General features: G+C 41.4%; 1 protein-coding gene across 9 annotated transcripts in view; it reads right to left on the minus strand.

The window, feature by feature from the left end:
- myo9ab (myosin IXAb) overlaps positions 1-15,222 on the minus strand; it is an 86,193-nt gene extending 70,971 nt beyond the window's left edge. For 5 of the 9 annotated variants that reach the window (XM_072672219.1, XM_072672216.1, XM_072672218.1 and 2 more), the window contains exon 1: positions 14,587-15,222. The gene's annotated coding sequence lies outside the window, so the exon portion shown is untranslated. The remainder of the gene's footprint in view (positions 1-14,586) is intronic. The other 4 variants (XM_072672221.1, XM_072672220.1, XM_072672223.1 and 1 more) reach the window with 2 other exon arrangements.
- Positions 15,223-16,517: the final 1,295 nt, after the last annotated feature.

Below are 16,517 nucleotides of genomic sequence, written 5' to 3' on the forward strand. Positions count from 1 at the left end.
CAGGTCTGAGCTCACACGGTTTAGAAACAAATGCTAGAACCAGCAGAGCAGAACTAAGCACTGCGAAACGCGAAGTTATGACTGGGGGAAAATGGGCTCTTAATAAATAGTGCGGGTCCATTTGGGGTTTGGAGGGCTTCTGGCCTAAAGGAGAAAAGAATGCTGGAGATGGTGAGGATGTCATGAAGGGAGTCATGGGAAACTCACGCAGAACTCTTTTCATACAGTCGATAAGATAGAAGTCTGACTTCCCAAAACAAGAGACATCCTTGTTGGAATTCAGTTCTACCAATACTGTCATTCATTTTGGATTACTTGGTCACCTAAACCACATTTGTAAATATCATGGCAGCACTGGGTTTCGTCTGCAATACAGAAGTGGTCAGGGGCCACGGCTGCTTATTCATACAGTTCACACATAAGTATTCACCTGACATTTAGGTGTGAGAAGTGGTTACAACAAGGAGCAGGAACTGAGAAAAGTGACACATACTGTTTTCCAATGTGAATTACTCTTTACACAACTCTGCACAGAAAACTTCAGAGCAGATCAATTTAACCTAGAAACAGAACCTAGAAATAGGGGCACAATGTGAGATAAAATAGATGAACTGTACATCAAGAACATGTCTTAAAGTCATGCCTTTTTAAAGGCATAATCAAGCTGAAATTCCTAAAAATGCAAGTGGACAGCCAACAGATAAAATGTCCAGATGCGTTAAGTGTATGTTTATTATGTTCATGGTACCATCAAGCCTAAAGGCAGTCTATTCCACTTAAAGCCTACACTAAAATCCAAAGTGACATGTGAGCACTCAGGCAAGCCTATGCAGCTTTTTTGTCCGGATCAAAGCTGCTCTTGTGAGGTTGAGACTAAAAGGAAAAAGGAAGAAGGTACAGTCTATGTAAAGTCAACGATAAAACCTCTCCTCTTGTCTCAACGCCACAGCACAGCTGCCTTTAATCATTTGCACTCTTAGGATGACTCCAGTAACAATGCAAGTAGAAGTGACTGCTCACCTTGGACGTTAAGAGTTTCCCCGTGGTCAGCATAGATTAGGCCAGCGTTTAACAGTAAAAGTCCAACTCCAAATGCTGGAAGACGCTCCCAAGGCCATGTCACTACGGAAGTGCTTTAAATGCAACAGCAATTTTATTGTCCTGTACTTCCCAAACGATAAATTATTCCTCCTCAAAGAACTGTGGCTAGCAAAATACTTAAGTGTAAGCAATGTCACATGTCTAATGTCTAAGACTCTGCATGAGGATGAAACTTGTATATGGTGGAAGTAAGAAGAATGCAACCCAACCAGATTTCCAAACATTCCAACATTCTACAGTCCTGTACGCAGCATGACATCACCTGAAGAAAAATGTCTTGAACTTGAGCAAATACACCACCTCCACTGTGTGCCACTATTGTGGTTGGTGGGTGTGCTAATGTATGCACTTACTGCTTCAAGTCATGTCGAGTCAACTAGGCTCTGACTAGTAACTGTTGGTTTTAAATGTTTCAAAGGTGACATATTTTATCCATTTTCAAGTTAAAAGTTAAAAGTTTCCTGTGTCCTTTAATAAAATGCCTGTAACATGTTTACAGGCTCAATGTACCACCAGATTCAAGTACCACAGCAAACAGTGTCTCTTTCTTTAAAGGATAAGGAGCTCCCTCACCATTTTCCATAAATTCTCTTCTCAGCTACACAACTCCAGACTAGACTTTACTTGAAGTTTATTCAAAATTTAGTTAACACTTACTTCACCTTGAGTTCACATCTCTCTCACAATCTCTCTCTGTCTCGAATACACAAATCCGCAACCAGGTGGTATAATTCTAAATAAATGGCTTGAGATGCAGGAAGCCAAGCCAAACTGAACAGCACAACAACTTTTTTTTTATTTGTCTCTTTTAAGCATAGTCAGAAAACTTATAATAGCTCTACATTTACAACATATTTAAATAAACCTAAAATCTTTAGGGACAACATGAAAAAAAAACAAAGGCCTTAATAGTTTGGCCTGTGATGATCCTTTGAGCAACAACTCATGACTTAGACTTCAAAACTAATAGCTAAATCTGTAATTGACTAAGTAAGCCTCACACCCTACCTACACAGGATCCTTCCAAGAACATGAACAGTGGCCCTTACAGAGTGGGAAAAGTGACTCAAGTACAACAGTCATTCAGTACAATCATCGCTGCTACTCTCATTTCTGCTAATGCTTAGAAATAACAATATATACTGACGCCTTTGGAGAGTGCTCATTTGATTTCACAATAATCCCCCTCAAAGCCCTCTGGCAACAGGCTGCTGTAGCTATTAGACCCTTTCCACACATGGTCAGCATCTTCTATCATAAGAACAAAAGAACAAGACTGTATGAGCCAGCACATAATGATACATTTATAATACAGTACAACAGAATATCATCTATCATAGTTAAGAAACTACTCCTAAAATTTTGCTACATAGTCTGATTCTGTGTTTCACACAATGGTGCTATTCTAACTCCTTTTACAACCATTATAATATATTTTTCAACCATACTGTATACTGTGGTATAGACTTCATAATGTGATACTTGTGTTATGGTATCCCATCTCATTAAGCGGCCTATTCTGAGACAAAGCTGAGGGGTCGTATATCCAAGAATATGAAACCAGAGCGCTGAGTTTAAAGCAAACCATCCATCACAGTCCCACATGAGCCATTCTGCTGCCTCATCCTCCCTGGAGTCAAGGCTGAGGCCTGGGTGCCCAAAGACTCTCAGAGCAGGGGTGTTAATTCAGGATCAGGTTTCCGGCACCTCTGCTCATCTCCAGTCATTCAGATCTTTAAAGCAGACCCTGATCTGGGAACCGCAACCATGTAAACCCCCTGCTTTGTGAACAGATGAGACAAAACAACTCAGAATACTGCGGTGGTGCTCTTCCATGTACTGATGCTTGTGTGCCATTCGCAGAGGCTAAACCTGTTATTACAGAGTATAAACATCATCAGGCAGAAACTGCCAGAGAGACAAACAAATGTTATTCTACCAATCTTTCCTTCCAATTCCAAAAACAAAGAAAGGACGAGTGCTGTGAGCAGGTTAGATCAACTGTGGCCTAATTTCATAATACAGATCTAGTGCTGGAATGACAGACAGAAGGATCACTTGAATATGAACAAGATAGATTTGGCACACTCAACGCATCTGTGTGCAAATCCTGATCCTCAGAGTCAAACACATATGACAGTCAAATATCACCCCCATTGTGGTGGTGAAGCACTGCTGGGGAGCATATGCAGGAAGAATGTGCTTGCTGTGTTGAATGAGCACATTGTTCAAGATTGAGTAACAACAGATTGCAGACCTTAGTTGTAGCCCTATATTCCTCTTCTCTCTTTCTCTCGCGCAGCAGAGGATGATCTCTTACACTGTTTGGAGAAGGAGATGGTTTGGCGTAGCCACAAAGTAAACGCATAATGTGAGCTATGTTTAAAAGTCCCTAAACTCTGTGAGCTGGAAGGGAAGAGAGAACGTGTTTGTGTGTGTAGCATAATGCATTGGCCAGTACAAAAAAAACACACAAAGGTTTTTTAGACACACATCATATATTTAATTTGAAAAAAAAAAAAACACAACACATATTTTAAGCAAGCAAGCATGAAAGAGTTGCATTCAGTAGTGACTTTCCAATTCTATTACATGCTGCTATTTCCTTTCTTATTCTACATTTGGTCTTAAAAGATGACAAGCATGTACAGCGTCTGTGAGCACACTGTGAGATTTAGGCTTAAGGCAAAGCCATTTCATTTTCCCCACTTTGCAGTGCCCTCCACTGCCCTCAGTGTCACTCAGTTAAGTCTTGCTGTGATCAGCAAGCGCACACAAACATGCCTTGCCGCTTCCGTCCAATCTTTTAAGATTATATTCTGCCATGGAGGCATTTTAATCCACAGGGATTATATTCTATCAACTACTCATGAAAAAAGCTGATGATTGTGGCCCTTCCTGCCTTACAATTTCTGAAGATGTCCTTTCCCAAAACTATTACTTGTCAAGAACACTAAACAACAATGAAACAGGGAATGGTCAGCAGCCTTCTGATGACTCCAACACCTCTAAAATTGTCAAAACCAACTCACAACACCCACAGACTCATAACATCAGCCTTCATACAATATGAAGTAAACTGCTGGAACGCGTTTTTATTATAAAGCTATAAGCGTTGACTGAGAGGCAGCGGCATGAGACAGAATAAGAGCAAGAGAATGCTATGGATGAATGATCGAGAAATGAAGAGACAGGAGGAGAGGAGGAGGGGTGGAAGCATAACGCCTTGGAGGCGATCAGTGTCCCCGATTACACACACTCCATTTAGCCCTTAAGGACACAGCCATTAGGGTTAACACACACACATACAGGCACACACATTTGTGCCATTAGGGCAAGCGGCTGTGTTCCACAGAGACTTGCCTCAGGGCAAAATGTTCCAACAAAATGGGCGGAGACTGCAGTCATGGTCATAAATTATTATCATATTGACACGAATGTCCATGTGTGATCTGATTTACTCAGTTCTTTATTTCAGTGGCAGAGGAAAGCAAATGGCAACACAAAGCATCAAAATCCAATACACTGCAGTGTTCTGCAGTGGTTCTGCAAGCTGTTACAAAAATCCTTTTAACAGTCCCCTTCAACATAAAGTTTAAATAAATAATGATGATCAAACAGCACACACAGTTTCACATTTAGACTTCATTGTACTTTGGTTTTTTTGTGTCTTCATTTCTCTTTTTATGTACTCCTAACTATCTGGATAGTGTCTGGATATGCTCTGACCGGATTCTGTTTACACATCAACACATACATCGTTCCCTTCTTACTTCCTGTAAACAACGGTTTCTGATCCTGTCTAGCTCTGTGAGACAGGGTCAAAGAACCGTGGTGGTTCTACAATGTTGAGGAATAATTAATAGTTCTCACATTCCTGTAACAGTTCTATCAGAAAATGTGATGGGCTGTTCAAACCCCTTTGGAACAAACTCTGTACTGTTGTCATCTACAAACCCACACAGCACAAGGGAGATATAGAGATAAATGCGGACAACAAAGGTGGTTTAAGTGATCTGATCGTTACCCGATAACAATGCATCTTGAGGGTGTTTACACCTGGCTTTTTATGCAGCACATGTTAATGCCAGGTGTAAGCAGGCACAAAGGCACCCTACCCTACATTAGTAACACTGACACTCTAAGACACATTCACAGTGCTTGTAAGTTAGGGCCCAGGCACACAGGGGCCCTAAGTGTGTGCAGATAAACTTTCATCAGTGCACCGTTGTCTCCCATCTCCTGTGCAAGTCTGCACAAACACCATACAGACCATAGCTGTCACAGCTGTCAGACACACACTTAATGTGCCTGCACTAAAGAAAAAAATTCTCTGTTAAACCGCAACATGCAGCCTAAAGAATATACTCTATTATTAGAATGTTTCAGATGTTTTCAGATGCTAAAGCTGGAAAGTAGAAAGTGAAAGTAAGTTAGCTTGGTGCTGGGTGGGCAAAAAGTCTTTATAAAGATAAGGCTTGTTTATTAAACAGTGAAATAAAACATGCAGTTGGACAATGTTCAAAAGTAAACTATATGGACAAAAGTACTGGGACACCTGTACTTATTCAAGGGTATTAAAAAGAGTTTATCCTGCTTTTGTTGGGGTAACTGTCTCTACTGTCCAACAAAGGCTTTCTACTAGATTTTGGAGCATTGCTGTGAGGATTTGATTGCACCCAGTGACAAGAGTGTTAGTAAGGGATCATTCAATATCCTGACAGCCCCATATCTCATCCCAAATCCCCAACACATCCCACAAGAATTGGATAGAGCACCATCATTCCAGAGAACACAGTTCCACTGCTCCACAGCTCAATGCTGGATGGCTTTATACCCATCTTGCCCACACCTGGCATTAGGCATGATGCCAATAGGTTAATGTTTATCCGCTCCAAAGAGTCTGTTTTATCAGCAATAGTTCTCTACAGGGACTTGACAAGCTGTGTGTGTGTGTTTTCATCTCTGTCAGCAATGGGTGCAAATGTATTTCTTTCAACCGTATTGCTATTTGCACTGGTAAACTGAGGTTATCCATGTTGTGTGCACTCTTGTGAGTGCTGTTTTTCTTTTGTTTGTCTTTTGTTTCTCTGCTTGTGCACCAGTCTAATCCTCTCATGAACAACTGCTAATGCTCAATTAGCCAAAACAGCGCTGTCAAAGACCAAGGGTATGGACACACTGCACAGACTATGATCAGTCACCAGCGCTCCCCAAAAACAACTGTTGCCATCCTCCTGCTCACAGAAAGCTTAGTGTGTCAGGGGCTTTAAACTCCATTGTGAAGCTTTCTTTTCCCACTGCATTTCCCATTTTGTAAATAACACACATTTACTAACAAACTTTTTACTCCAGCAACTGAGCAATTTCAGCATGGATGCAGATTGTTATTCCATTTTCTTCCTGTTTGCAATACTGTGGGAGGGCTGGGTGATTTTTTTTTTAGTTTATTTTGTTAGATAAGTCCTTCTTTGTTATTTTAGCCAGGTCTTCCCTAGGGATGTAGTTCCTCCGTTCTTAAGAAATATCAAACACATGAAAGAAAATACAATTGTACATGCATATTTACTTCTGGGTTGTACAGCTTTGGTTTGACAGAGAACAGTACAAAGGCCCCAATTCTTTGTCAGCTCAAGTAAGCTCAATACCTTTTGTTCACTTCAGAAATCACAACAAAATCCACAACAGTGATGAGGTAATTATATCAGAATCAGACTATGTGACACACACTTAAAACTCATCTTATTATCTCAGCGACATCACCATGGCTCTCTATTTCATATAAGAAGGGCACTCAGTTTCCAATCTAATACAGATACCAGGGCCATACACACATGCAAGCACACAGACCATAAACACTAAAGCTATCCATGTGTCACCATCATCTGAAATCCACTTACATCATCACGCTTGTCCACAAGCTTTTCTCCAAGGCTCCAATCAACTGTCAGCCTGATGCAGCCGTGCAGCGTTAAATCTACCAGCCCGGTGCTATGACTGGCTGAATATGACAGCATGCACACATTCACACACAAACAAAGCAGGGCAAAATATTTGACACTCCAGAGGTCCATGACCTTGGCTATGCTTTCAGAGACTGTATGAAATAATACCACCTCTGTGTCTCATATCTCTGAATAACCAAATCATCTGCTGCACTCCAGCACAATGGCACTTTCTCCTTCCCTTCTTTGCACTTCAGATTACAGTCAAATATTCCTCTCTATCTCTTCACCTATTCAAACTCATCACAACAGTGGTGAGTTTATTTGCACAGGCAAGAGCTGGGATGACTGCCATCACTTCATTCCTTTTTAAATAAAGTATGTAAAGCGGACATTTTTTTTACCTTTTTTTATTTTACCACACAGTAGAAATGAGCAGAAGAAAAAAAAACTTCTACAGACTTAAAGAATGTAGTCATTTGACTATTTTAATGAATTATATAAAAAAAAAAATCAAAACAAGACTACAAGCAGAAGTTCTTTTTCTGCAAGCAGCTCCTGCAGTTGTTCATTATAGTGTACAGTACAGAGCTTTTCAGTATAGTCCTCATGGACCAAAAGGCGTTATCACTTTGCTGCAATAACAGTAATATAACTGCAATGCATGTTGCATGTTTACTTGACCATCAAGCATGATCCCCAAACCATGGTGAAGCACTCCTGCTCTTTTCCAAGGCCACTACGCTATAGGAAAACAGGTGTTCCATGTCCCAACACATCTGCAGGCCAGTAAAGAAGAGAGACAGATCTTCAAAAGAGCTCCTTCCCCATTATACACAAGCGGTGCAACAATTCATTGCAGCACCTCTTAATGATATGCTTGGTCTCAGTGCAGAGGTAGTGCATGTGTACATATGAATGATAGGGGGATGGGGAGAAAGAGCAAGAGAGAGAGAAAGAGAGAGAGAGAGAGAGAGAGAGAGAGAGAGAGAGAGATGGGTGGTGTACACAACATAATGAAGCATGTGTTAAAAGATTATAACAGCTATGTCACACATTTCCACTGCTCTGTTCAGCTGCAGGTATGACTGGTATATTTGAACAGATCAGAGAGAGAGAGAAAGAGAGAGAGAGACTGAAATAGGAGGCATACAGGCTTTGATGCATCTGCTTCTGATCTATAGAAAGTAAGACTCTCTATCTCTCTTCATTTGCATTTCAATTGTGCCGTCATCTTCGGGAGGACCTTTAAAAAGAACAAGGTGAGGTAAAACAAGACACATCAAGCTACAGAGAAATTTAGCAACTAGTGTCTGAATCAACTTTGCTGGAAAGGTACACTTTTGAAACAGCTTAGAGGCCCACTGTTACAGCTGACTAACACACAAGCAGTACACACACACACACTATTCAAGGTCAATACCCTCCTTCTATTCAGAGCTATAATCCTGCAGCAGAAAGAACAGTAAGTCACAAGCTGCATTTAACACAAAAAGGGAAACCCCAGGAAAAAAAGGTGATTGATATGTCAAAGAGAAAATTGATATGTCAAAAAGACAAATGGTGAAACATTGACATAAATGAACTTCTGAATGAGCACTATGCGACAACCAAACAACAGAACTCTGAAAAACAGAGTAATAATGTAATCTTGTTATATTGAGGTCTCTGTACCTGAAAGATGATGGAGGTGCTCTGACTTCGATCAGCATGATGACTTGGTCAGAGCGAAACACAGACTATTGATAAAATCATAAAGTCTGGTGAACACTAGACCAAAGGAAACCTCTTTTACTGAGATCACTGTTCTATATTGCATATGTCAAAGGTTGACTAATTGTGCAGTACAACTAAAGGCCTATCTCAATCATTATAAAATTGTAATAAGCAGCGTGATGTGAAAAATAGTATTTTTTTGCTCCTGGGTGGGAAATCAAATTAATTTTTACAGCCCTGTGGTAAATACAAACCAAGCTTTAAGCATCCCGTCATAGAATACATGCATTTGACAAGCGGAGAGGTACAGAACCAGCACTGAAAGTGAAAAAAGCATGTGAACTGACTTGGTTGGGTAAAAGTACATGATCTGATACATATGACTCGGGTTACGCAGCGTTACACAATTCTTGCGAGAGGTCTCATGCAGCTCACTAAAGTTACATAGTGCAGTAGCAACCGGAGAGTCCGAAGTGGTAATTATAGAGATGCTATTCTCTCTATTACAGGTCAATTGAAAGACTTGCAGTTGAAACTATGGTATAAACGTAGCAAACAAAAATCCATATTTGTTAGTCTGGACCACACCCTGAGGTGAAACAGGAGTTTCTTAACGTCCACACATATTCGCATATTTGGCTCTATCGTGTTTCAGTATTAGGTAAAGAACATAAAACTGCATTGTAACCTACATTACCCTGCGAAAAAAAACTCTTTTCTGAAAAAATCATTTTTGCCATTGCAAATCACTCTTAGACCCGAAGTGCCATAATGACCATAACACCGACCACAGAATGACGCATGACTTCTGTGGTCTATGACAAACAACAGCTAAAATTCAGGATTGTGATGGCCTGTCATACATGCCATATTGTAAACTATATTTTCTTAGTACTACAGATTTAACACACAACACATTATGTCCTGTGAGGATTGTCCTTTGTTTCCCACGTCACCACCCAATTTTTTAGATAGCAATATCCACATCCACACACATCCCGTTTTTGCATCCCCAGACCACCCCCACCCCCATAACACACCTACTTCAGGGAATCTAGCGTGATCAGTCAGTTAAACAGCAAGTCTAAACACTGCAACCATGCCAGAAACACGTCTGTGCTAGCACAGTCACACTGCAGCTGAACTGAACAGACAACCAAAATTGTGTTTAGTACAACAAACATAATCGCATGTTTTAGACTTCAGTGACAGCGCAGAATGGCAGGGCTTGTCTGGTCGACAGGCCACAGCTATGACCAGTCCTGAGTGTGTTGAAGGGAGGAGAGCAGAAGGGGCAGGGCAGGTCGAACAGCACTGCAGTAGTGGAGCAAAAGAGACAGCAACTCCACCCTGTCTGTCCCACTGTCGCTGTAATCACCCTCTCTGTCCAGGGTTTGTGTGTGTGTGTATGTGTGAGAACATGTGTACGTGTGTGTAATAAGATAGACTTAAAAGTCTATACAAAACTAATCAGAATCAAACTGCAACACCTGAACAAAATAAACCTATCTTATGATATTCCAACTAAATGAATTAGGCTTATCCTAATGCAAATCATACCAACATCTTTACCAAACCACTGCAAAGCACTGCATCATCAGCAGACACAAAACAACTATGGCTTGCCAAAGAAATAAATGGTGCCAGCACTGACGCAAAAATTAAACCGACAGCTCTTAATGGCTGAATGCATCAAAATCCAGTCACAATGACTATGGCTTTTCAGCACATTTTCACATATGTGGAGTATTCTCAACATGTTTATTAGAAAAATTAATGAAAGTATGGAGGAGGGAGAGAGTGGAGGAGACAAAGAGTAGAGAGAGAGAGGAAGAGAGAGAGAGAGAGAGAAAGAGAGAAAAAAACAAGCATTCAAATCTGTCACACTGAGGGTGAGAAGGAGAACAGAAAAAAGATCAGCAGACATACAGACCCATATTCAGACAGTCAGACACACACACCTGTGTGTCAATGATTCATTGTTTTAACAGCAAATTCGGTCTTAATCATTACTCATATAAGTTTGATGCAATACTGTAATTATAGGTTACATCTGATCTGGTGGCTAAACACAGATTTAGTAAATGAATCATTTAGGGATATTCTGATCCAGTTTTTTTTACCTCAATCCAATCTAAATAATGTTGAGTATCAGCCGATCTAGTGATCCAATATTAATTTTACCATTGAAAACACAGAGACATTATTAAGTAAGATATCTCGTCAGTTAAGTTACTTCATTTTCAGCATGTGCATAATTTGTAAAGTGACATGTTTACATTTTTAAGGTTACTTTTAAAAGTGACTATTTTATAGTGTGTTTAATAATGACTAAAGTGCAATAGAATCATGCTCACATACACCATGCATGTTTAAAACACTGTAGGGTTGAAATTTGTGGAACTAATTTTGCAAAAAAAAAGAAGACATTTACCACACAGAATCTGAAACATCTAATCTGGAAACCTCATAATAAAAAAAATGAATGATCAGAAATAATAATAAAAAAAAATCCACAGAGGGGGAGATTCTGAAAGTATTTTTATACAGCACTAGAAACTTTCTTTATTTTAGGGATTAACAGGGAAATATTTAAACTCATATTATTATTCAGGTATTTGAAATGTAAATAGTGGTCTCAGAGAGGACAAATCACAGGTTTTTAAACCAGAACCACAATCAACAGCACAGTGACTCAAACTTCTATGTGGGAGCAAACCAGCATCCTCAGAGACATTACTGTACATTGGTGCAGTACATCTCTAATGTCCACAGAAATCCTAGAAAAGCAAATTGCTTTATAATACATACCTATTTTCTCTTTGTGTGAAGCTTTAATTACAGAGAAAAGTGGATCATTGATCCAAAAGCAGACACTTGTGCGGTTTACAATCACTTTCCAATGTGTAAATTAAGCGAAAATAGCTGTTAGATGGACAGTAATGCACTCCACTGACAGCTTTTCAGCAATAGACTCTCATTCAAAACAGCTGTGTTAAAGAGTGAACAGCTCAGCTCAGCTGATGAAGACAGTGGGAAAGGATTTACTCCTTACTTCTCAGAAAGAACCACCCTGTTTTTGAGAAATTATTGGTTAAATCAGCAACCCCGAAAGACACGTTGCTAATTTGGAGTATTCTTCCACCAAACAGCTCACAATCTTTTTTATCAAGAGAGCATTTATCCTGCTGATGCTGCCCTGCTGTACTTTAACTGTCAACTCAACAAACAACTCCATCAATCATGTAGAACTGAGAGGTTTGAACGTGAACCTGCATGGATTTCTGTGCCGCGACAATGCTAGCGAAGGAGGTCAAGGTAACACTGACCTAAATTCAAACCTCTGCATAACACCTTTATCTGCATGCGTTGAGTCAAATATCACAAGAAAATAATAACGATATATAATATATATAATACGATGTATAATAACGATAACTGATACTGATGTCAGCACAATATCAGTGAGAGACCAGCCAACATCAGTTCAGAGGAAAGCATCAATACTTAACAAAGGTGCCAAATTCTGTCTCCTTAGTCCTTCTCTATAGACGATAGAATGATATCAATTGATAAGGGTGAAAAACAGTATTTTAGTCTTTGTTTTACTTAAAATCACAAAGATTCATAACTTTCAGAGTCAACATCTTAAAGGTGCTAAATTTTAATTCAATATGCTTCTAAAAAAATTCTTTAAAAAATTCTAAAAAAAAAAGCAACTGTTTCCTCATGGTTTGCTAGTTCTCTTGTCGGTTTGTGTGCTGGGCATACGTCCAGTGTTTGTACTGTTCATAATGTTTTGTCCCGTTTGGGAATGTTTGTGAGACATAATCACAACTGGTTTGCTTAGCAGCAGCACTTGTAGTAATTATTTGCTAAACCACAACCTAGTTAATGCTAACCTAGCTAAAGCCAGTTAATTGCCATGACATTGTTCTCTCCGGTAGCCGGCATGCTGATACTGCAGTAGCGTGCTACCACCGCAGTAGCAATGTTGAATGAGTCCAGTGGACTCACATTGCGATAGTGATGGTGGATGAGGCCGCTTGCCGGTGTGTTTTGGATGGTGTGTTTGCTGTCTTTCAGTCCGCCAGCCCACTACTGTTACCTTGGCAATGCGCTTGCATAAATTTAGGGAGGGAGCTTCTGAAGGAGCACTGAAAGAAGGGGTGTGTTTGTTTGGCTGTTGGGTTCAAATATCAACAGTCAATCTCCAGTATTACGTACGGCACCTTAAAGCAAAGTGCTTCAATTAAAAACAGCTCATTTTTAAGATTAATAGTATTTATTGTATTAAATATCAGATATCATACTGGTATATGTCAAAACTCAAGATATTGATATTAGTAATAGAAAAGAAAAGGCGATATTGTGCCAGCTCTACCTCTATCTATGCTTTGCTGCTAAGCTTACACCACTGTAATGAATACAACAGCTTTTAGTGAAGCAGCTTTTAGTGACTGCCTTACATTTTATCTTGCAGAATTCAGTACAGTATCAGTACCAGTACAGTCGCAAGAAACTTCTTTTGTGCATGGAGAGAGTGTAAGAGAGAGGGGACATAGCAAGGAGAAAGATCAGGGGGTGGGTTTCAGAGAATCACCAAAACAGATCTTTCCCCTGAGACGCATTTTGTCATGGAAGTGTCAGGGTTGAGGTCGGCTATACTTCAAATTCAGGCGGTCATGAGGATTAACAGAGACTGAAATTCAGACTGTATTTTCAATCACTCGATTTCCTGAATTCATTTCATATCCTGCAGCAGTGGATACTGAAGCTGACCTTATCCCTGGTGATCTTTCTGCAGAGGTAGCCAGGGTGTGTGTGTGTGTCTGTCTGTGTGTGTGTTCATCCACAATTATAACACAGCTGCGTGACCATGCACACAGAGAGCGCATTAATATTGAGTGTGGACGGCTCAGGGTCCTTCATGAAACAATGCGCATGACTAGTCTGTCTCCAAAGTCAACTGAGGTGAGGAGGTGTTGCTGTGCTTGGAGGGACACTGACGTTCTGCTGCAAAAAAGACATGGCAGCCTTTTTTTATGTTGCTCTATGAAGAAATGTTACAAACAGTCGTTTTACGGATCTGCTGGTGATACAGTCAGCTTGGCTTCTTCTACACATGTACAAATGCCCTGTGTGGTACTTGTGCTGCTTATAATAAGGCAGCTACCACCGTTTTTAAGTCTGTCATGTTACCACGCTGCTCATATCCCATCCCATCTCTCTCTCTCTCTCTTTCTCTCTTGTAATATGGCACTGAATAGTCCACATTGGCTTTAATAGGCATGTACTGGTTTTGTATTACGAGGACGTGCAGTTCCTGCCCCTCTCTGCATCTTTCACACAGCAACCCACGTCACAGCTCAGTGAAAGCAGCTCAGCAGCTCAGTGTGTCTCCGTGCAGAGACATACAGTGAGGTCAGGCGATGGCAGTTACAGCACGGTGCTGTTTCGCTTAAACCGTCTGCGTGTGAAATGCTCGTATCTGAGCGTCATTTCTGAGCAAAGCGAGCCTAGTATGCGTCACACGGCCCAGAGACAGGGGCAGTGGAGCTTGTTGAGTGTGACTGTCATACTGATGCTTGGACCTCGTCTGCAATACCCGGGCAGCACTGTTCATCCCCCCACTCAGAGGCAGCAATACCGAGACAAAACACCAGCAGCCTCTCAGTCGTCGTAGCCAACGCTAGACTCGCAGAAATGCCGTTCAGAGTCAGACTGCGTTTTCCCTCAAACCACCGCAGTGCTGTCACCAGAACCAGGCGCCTCCAGTCCGGCTCGGTTTCACCGAAAACAAAAGGGAAAAGGCTACACAAACCTGGTTCGGCACGTCCACGTCCTTCCTCTGGTAACGACAAGAAAACAGCCAAGCTTCCAGTCAGAACTCGACCGTTAGCGGCTTCCCGTCTCGGCGAGGGGAGAAAGAAACGAGGCGCCTTTTCGAGCTGACAGAAAACAGACCACCTCAGAGACAAACTTCCCACTTCCAGTGACCAAACCGCCGCAGCTCGTATTTCTGTTCCTCCTTTTTTTCCTCCCCTTTCAGCTTTTCGCGGAACACGACGCCGACTGTAGCGCCTCCATGTCGTCTTACCTTCGTTGAACTGGCGGTTGGGTCCGAATCCTTCGCGCGCCCACTACTCTCTCTCTCTCTCTCTCTCCCGCACTGTGTATGTCTCTCTCTCACTCGCTCGCTCTCTCGCCCTCTGGCTCTCGCGCAGCGTCGGTTTAAAACGTCGTTTTCAAATCCGTGAGAGGGTGAAGCACGAGGCAGCTGCCGTTGACCGTTGGTGGCCTCTTGTCAACGGCGTTCCTGAAGAGGCTAGCTAGTGTCACGGAGGTCCAGTCGGCCTCGTCCTGTGTTCCCGACTGCGATGCTGAGGTAGACCTACGCTTTCCCCCCTACCATAATAATAAGCGGACGGTGACGTGCTCGCGCATTGCACGTACCGGAATAACACACACACACACAGACAGAGGGGCACACACTTACACACACACACACACACACTACTCTGTGGGGTGGGAGGCGCGTAGAGCCTTGAAGAGGGGTCGGTGATGGAGCGGCCAGATAAACACGAGGGGAAATGGGCTCTGTTCATGCCTGAAGTAACTTAAAACAGCGACTGCAGAGTGATAGACCACATTCCGCCATCTGGGCCATATTACACTAGCTATGTGATGTCACGTTGAGGACAGTAACAGCCCTGCCAAGGGAAAGTGTGTTAAAGGCCTGGTCTGCTTATCATGCTTACCTATCATGCCACAATGTAATTTGTCACAAGCATTTGGGGATATGTACCGTTTAATGGATTTAGGGATTTTTAGGTGAATGTAACATTTCCGAGTCACTGTACAAAATGTTGCTTTTCATATGAAAATTATAACTGTAACTGCGTAACTGTCATTCATGACAATTATGCAAAGTCTTATCACATAAGCTGTAAGCATCCTGCAGATGTCCAGGGAGAAACATTTGCACACATTCGATGAAAAGCCCTTGTATGTGACGTCCCCACCAGCCAAACATGTTGGTACACAAAGCCCCCCTGTGGCACCAGGAGTTGGAATTCCATGACCTGATGTGAAGCCTGCACACAGCCCAATCCAAGCAAACAGACTTGAGCTTTGCAAGGAATCCCTTCATGTGTTCGGTCCATATGCGCCAGGAAACCTCCCGTTTTCAGGACAAAGTGGTCTTCCAAAAAAATCATTACATTCATCTTCCTTTGAGCTCATACCAGTTATAATGTTAAGAGTGTTTAAAAACAAGGTTCATCCAAAATCCACTATGAAGCACTGAATAAATGATAAATGTGCAATATTTTAATGTGGAATATTTCTCTGAAAATGATGACATTTGGAATGGGAACATCTTGGGCAACATTTACAATAAATTAATAAATTATTAAATCTAAATATCGTTATCTTATCTTATACTGTAACAATAGTGACTGTGTAACACCAACACAGAACTGTAACAGTAGTGACTCTGTGTAACACCCACACAGGACTGTAACAGTAGTGACTCTGTAACACCAACACAGAACTGTAACAATAGTGACTGTGTAACACCAACACAGAACTGTAACAGCAGTGACTCTGTGTAACACCAACACAGGACTGTAACAGTAGTAACTCTGTGTAACACCCACACAGGACTGTAACAGTAGTGACTCTGTAACACCAACACAGAACTGTAACAGCAGTGACTGTGTAACACCAACACAGGACTGTAACAGTAGTAAC

This window comes from Salminus brasiliensis, chromosome 2 (genome assembly GCF_030463535.1).
Source record: "Salminus brasiliensis chromosome 2, fSalBra1.hap2, whole genome shotgun sequence".
Lineage (NCBI taxonomy): Eukaryota > Metazoa > Chordata > Actinopteri > Characiformes > Bryconidae > Salminus > Salminus brasiliensis.